The sequence below is a fragment of the Mandrillus leucophaeus genome, unplaced genomic scaffold (assembly GCF_000951045.1).
Source record: "Mandrillus leucophaeus isolate KB7577 unplaced genomic scaffold, Mleu.le_1.0 Scaffold1, whole genome shotgun sequence".
NCBI lineage: Eukaryota > Metazoa > Chordata > Mammalia > Primates > Cercopithecidae > Mandrillus > Mandrillus leucophaeus.
The window spans coordinates 8,420,814-8,426,729 of record NW_012098097.1 but is presented as its reverse complement, the minus strand read 5'-3'; the positions used below and the strand labels follow the sequence as shown (position 1 = coordinate 8,426,729).

Genomic DNA, 5,916 nt, shown 5'->3' with positions numbered 1-5,916 from the left:
GGAGCTTGCAGTGAGCTGAGATCTGGCCACTGCACTCCAGCCTGGGCGACAGAGCAAGACTCCGTCTCAAAAAAAAAGAAATTACCATTTATCATTTAAACATATGACAGCTCCATCAACAGAGGGCAATGTATAGTCTGGCAGAGGACAGAGTGGGATTAAACAAGAATGGCTGCTTCTTTTATTTAAACACAAATGGAAGTACAAGAAGGAAAATTACTTTGTTTACCATACCCTCTCACCTGTTACGAGCTGTTCTACCTTTAGGTTCTTGTCCTATTCCTAGACTATTTGAAGTTGTCCTTTTTTGTAGAACCTCCATACATGAGTTGAATTTTCCATGTCAGCCATGGAGCTAATTTAGAAACATGTTGCTGGGTTAGGCACAGTGGCTCATGCCTGAAACCCCGGCATTTTGGGAGGCTGAGGTGGGCGGATTGCTTGAACTCAGGAGTTCGAAACCAGCCTGGACAACATGGCAAAACCCCGTCTCTACAAAAAATAGCCAGGCATGGCAGCATGTGCCTGTAGTCCCAGCTACTCAGGAGGCTGAGGTGGGAAGTTCACTTGGCCTGGGAGGCAGAGGCTGCAGTGAGCAGAGATCGTGCCGCTGCACTGTCCAGCCTGGGTGACAGAGTGAGACCCTGTCTCCAAAACTAAAAAGTAAATAGAAACATGTAGCTGTCAATTCTGTGTCCAACTCACAATCAGCAATTTCCCTTATCTCACTTTTTTACTTATTTCTTCTTTATTTACACACATAGCTCCCATAGCTCATAAACATTTCTGAGGGCAGAGACCATGCCTTTTATTCTTATTCCCTTTTCAGCTTCCTAACACAATGCTTTCAGTGTAGTAGACACTTGAACATTAACTTAAGTGCAATTCAAAGGGAACAGCTACTGCAAGTCATTATGACAGTCTAGTAAAATGGTCAGGTTACAGATCTCAGATTTTATACCTTCACCCCCTTTCTCAGCTTTTAGTAGTAAACGGAATAGGGCTGGGTATTGTGGCTCATACCTATAGTTCCAGCACTTTGGGAGGCTGAAATGGGAGGATACCTTGAGACCAGGAGTTCCAGACCAGACTTGGCAACATGGTGAGACCCTGCCTCCACAAAAAATTGTAAAAGTAGCGAACTATAGTGACTCGCACCTGGAGTCCCAGCTGTTTATGGGAAGATCTGAGGCGGGAGGATCACTTGAGTCCGGGAGGTTGAGGCTGCATTCAGCTGTGATTGTGCCTCTGCACTCCAGCCTGGGCCACAGAGCAAGACCCTGTCTCAAATTTTGAAAAAGTAGTTAACAAAACAGAATTGTTTGACTCTTTTATGGTTTTCTTCTCCCAAGTAGTTGATAGAATTTGGACACTTTCTGCTCCATAACGAATGTCACTTTATATAAAGGAGCATCTCCTTAATGCATTCCAAAGGACGTATACAACTGATTTTAAGCTAATTTCAGTCTAAGACCTGGTAGAGAACACCTGACACACTTAAATTGAGGGGATTTTAATAATGAGACTATTTGCAAGGTGTTGACCCCAGCTGAGGACCTCCACACTCAGCCCACCCAGGCTAAGTCTTGCTTGTGCACCAGCTCAGCTCATGGCTGGGCCAGGTATGCCCCAGCTCACCTGTGTTATAGCTTGTACCCATGTTCAGCAGTTCCCAAGGTCTTGTCCTGTGTCCGAGAAGAATGAGGATACACTGACAATTTAAGGGTGAGGAGGGTGGAGAAGAATTTTATTGAGCGGTGAACAGCTTTCAGGAGGGGAGGTGGTGGTTCCCCACCCCTGAAGTCTGGTGGTTTCTCTCCCAGTGTAGCTGGGTCAGGGCTTTTATGGACTCACAATAGGGGCATCCATGCTGAATGGTTTGTGGGCATGCAAAGAAAGGCTAAAGCAAAGGCACCACTCAAAGGTGGGCACGGCAGTGTAGAAAATCAATTAGGAAAGAGCAGGTAGATGTAAAATAGGTGAAGGATGGGGATCAATCAGGAAAGCCTACCAAATGGGAAGATGGGTTCTTGGTCCGATCCCTGGATTTGACTTGTAGTGTGGCTTTCAGGCTTTCAATTGTCTTTGGTTTAGAGGTGGGGTTTCACTGGGGACCTGCCCCTGTGAGGCGTTTGTCTGCCTCCTGCCGCTATCAGTGTGGGCAAAGTTTCTCTAGAAACCACAGGGATGATGCAGCGTCCACAGCTGGTAATCAGGTTACCACCATGAGGCCTAAGACGGGGAGAAGGAAGGGGCAGGAGTTGCCCAAACCTGGAGAAGGAAAGGACTTACTTTCAATTGAGAGTCCAAGACTGTCCACAGACACTCCCAGGGTGGGAGCTGGTAGAATGAATGCCCTGAGCTGTCCCTCCCTTCCTCTCACCTTCTGCAGGCCTCCCCATTGATTCACAGCACTGGGAGCCAGAGAGTGAGGGAGCCTGTTGATGTAGTCCTTACAGATCCAAAAAGTCAGAGCAGGCTGGGCACAGTGGCTCACGCCTGTAATCCCAGCACTTTGGGAGGCCAAGGTGGATGGGTCACTTGAGGTCAGGAGTTCGACACTAGCCTGGCCAACATGGTGAAACCCCGTCTCTACTAAAAAATGCAAAAAGTAGCCAGGTGTGGTCATCCCAGCTACTTGGGAGGCTAAGGCAGGGGAATCACTTGAACCTGGGAGGTGGAGGTTGCAGTGAGCCAAGATTGCACCAAGATTGCCTGGGCAAAGAGTGCGACTCTGTCTCAAAAAAAAAAAAAAGGAAGAAAAGCAAGTTGTCAGCTGGATCTGGAGAGACAGATGGAGGACACCAGCACAAGATGGATACCTGTCTTTGTTTTTTGGAGACGAGTCTCCCTCTACCACCCAGGCTGGAGTGCAGTGGCGCAGTCTCGGCTCACTGCAACTTCTGCCTCCCAGATTCAAGCGATTCTCCTGCCTCAGCCTCCCGAGTATCTGGGACCACAGGCGCCCGCCACCATGCCTGGATAATTTTTTGTATTTTGTAGTAGAGACAGGGTTTCACCATGTTGGTCAGACGGGTCTTGAACTCCTGACCTCAACTGATCTGCCCGCCTTGGCCTCCCAAAGTGCTGGGATTACAGGCATCAGCCACTGTGCCCAGCCAATATAGCAGTTTTTCTAAAACACTTTTCAGAAAGAAAAAAAAAATCAGTAACCGAGAGGAAGACCACTGAGCAGCATCTCATCACCAAGTCCTTTTGATTCTACCTCCAGAAATACCTCGACTCTCTCCTCTTTACCTCACTGCCCCACCCACCTGTACCTCCTTGCAGTTCATCTCACAGTCAGCAGAGGAGCTTTTGAAAAATGCAAACCTGAATGTCACTCTCAGTGACTTCTGATGATTGTAACATATAAGCTTGAGCTTCTTAATTTGCATACTGTGGTCTTCTGCCAGACCACTCACAGGAGAGCCTTTGATCTCCTTTCAAATGTCACTGGCTTGGGGAGGCTTTCTCTGACAGCCCCCACCCCCAAACTAGTTTAGGTCCCTGTGTTTTCTGCTCCCTGACCCTGTCCACTAGCTGGAATCCACATTTGCAGTTTGTATTGTCATTACCTGTTGAACTCTCTGCATTCGCCTCCACCCTGAGGGTGGGGGTGGGGTGGGGACTCACCACTCTACCCCAGTTCCTCTTCGTCTGTCATGTGATTATAGCAGGCCTTTCCCGATTTGAAACTAGATTAACTGCTTCAGAAGTAGAAAATGCATTTGAAACTAACTTTTTGAGTTGGAAATTAACGGCGTCCTGGTGGAAGGACCCCAGCCTTGAGTTTTTCAGTCTATCCTTATGCACATGTTGGTGAATAGCTCTGTGACCAACATTGCTTTTTCTTCTTTCAGTAACATCCTCTGAGGTGGCTCTTGGGTCACAGAACGACTGTAAATCGATCAGTCCTTTCATTGACCTCTTGAATCGTAAAGTCTTACGTGGAATTAAACTCTGTTGTCATTAATTTTCAGGGTGGAGGTCTGAGCACCTGTTTTCTGCTTTATGCTGAGGCAGTGGGATGTGAGTAGAGACCTTAGAGGGTGGTACTGATACACAGGAGTGGTTTGTCTGTTAGCATCACAAAACATGAGTAATGGCTGCTGCCCCAGGCCGGGGGCTTTGTGTTTTATTTTTTTGAAGAGAGGAGTGTAGGATTTCATGTAAGATTAAAAACCTTCTTCTGTTTTAATGAAAGGATGAAAAGGACACTTGCTAAATATGTGTCACTGAAGTAAAGAATTAGCTACAATTGAGGCCGGGCGCGCACGCGGTGGCTCAACACCTGTGAATCCCAGCACTTTGGGAGGCCGAGGCAGGCAGGTCACTTGAACTCAGGAGTTCGACACCAGCCTGGCCAACTTGGTGAAATCCTATCTGTACTGAAAATATAGAAATTAGCCAGCTTGGTGGCAGGCATCTGTAATCCCAGCTACTCAGGAGGTTGAGGCAGGAAAATCGCTTGAACCCGGGAGGTGGAGGTTGCAATGAGCCGAGGTCGCGCCATTGCACTCCAGCCTAGGCAACGAAAGCAAGACTGTCCGGGAAAAAAAAAAATCAGCTACAGTTGAGATTATTTGGGTTATTTCCAGTTAGAAGTTCTGATACCATTAATAAAGATTTTACTTTTAAGCTAAAAGAAGCTTAACCAGTCTTTTAGTTAATAGCAGCCAAATCTGGCCAAGAGAACAATCTATCCCTCTGTTTGCAAGTTGCAGAGTCTGCCGTGTTCCTTCTACTCATAATCCAAACAGACTAAGCAGAGCTAAAGATGCAGACAGAGAATAACCAAGTTCACAGTTCATCTGGCATGTTTTCCTGATGCCACCTAAACTGGAGTTAAGTCATCGTGTTTGGTGTTTGGAAGTCAGATATTTTCTGTTGAATTGATGCCTGCCATAGTACCCATAACTCCCCGTTCCTGACATCCATCACACTGTGATGTGCCTGGCAACTTTCTAGTCCCTGAGCTCCGTGGGAGGGGTGTCCATTTTATCCTCAGTTCACCGAGCTCAGAGCTTGGTCTTTGTCTAGTACAGGTCATCATATGATTGTTGAATTTTTCAAATACACAGATTTTTCTTGAAACCTCTGGATCTCTGTGTGTCTACGTCGGTCTCTTTCTACCCCCTCCCTTCCGCTCCTTTCTTCTCCCTACTCCTGCAGTTGAAATTCTGACATTCCAAAAGCATTTCAGCTCCACCAAATAGGACTTGCACGTGTGACAAAACGCAAAACAGTTATTTTGAATGGAAACTTTTTGTACCCCTTCGGTAGAAGTTTATTTTGGGGTATTGTCTATGCGTTTAGGTTTCGCTGCCTCCAGATTTATCTGGGTGGAGTAATATCACATAAGTGTGAACTACCTTCCTGTTTTGTTAAAAATGAGCAATTTCTCTTGATGATAAGAGGTCAGCTGAAGAGGTTGATGAGTATAACCTAATTATCTTTTGAACTAAAATATTTCTCAGAGAAAGAAGTATCCTGTAATTTGGTTAGTCGTCTTAATTGTTCATCTTCTAACATGTGTGAACATTATGAAGAAATTTTTTTAATGCATTAATAGTCCTGGTCTGTTAATGTGATCGTTTTTCTCCATCAACCTAGTTGCTGGTCAGTGGGTGAATCAAAAAGTCCAAGGTCTTCCAGACTGTTTCAGACAAATTTTGCTGGAAGAGTTGTAGCTATTAAAATTACCACCCTGCAAAAGTCTGTGACAAGTCAGACAGGCAGACCGAATCAGAATTAGACATCACATTGCCAGGAAGCGCCCCATCCTGAGAGGGATTAGTAGGACATGTGTAGAAACACTTACACCTCCTCTCTTCCTAGTCCAGCCCCCTTTATCCCTGTCATACTGAAAGTTCCCTTCTCTCTCCACCCACCCCCACTCCTTCCCAAGCTTAT

General features: G+C 46.1%; 1 protein-coding gene across 3 annotated transcripts in view; it reads left to right on the top strand.

The window, feature by feature from the left end:
• The window catches only part of GRB2 (growth factor receptor-bound protein 2), an 86,969-nt gene that overhangs the window by 60,606 nt on the left and 20,447 nt on the right, over positions 1-5,916 (top strand). The gene's annotated exons all lie outside the window — the stretch shown is intronic.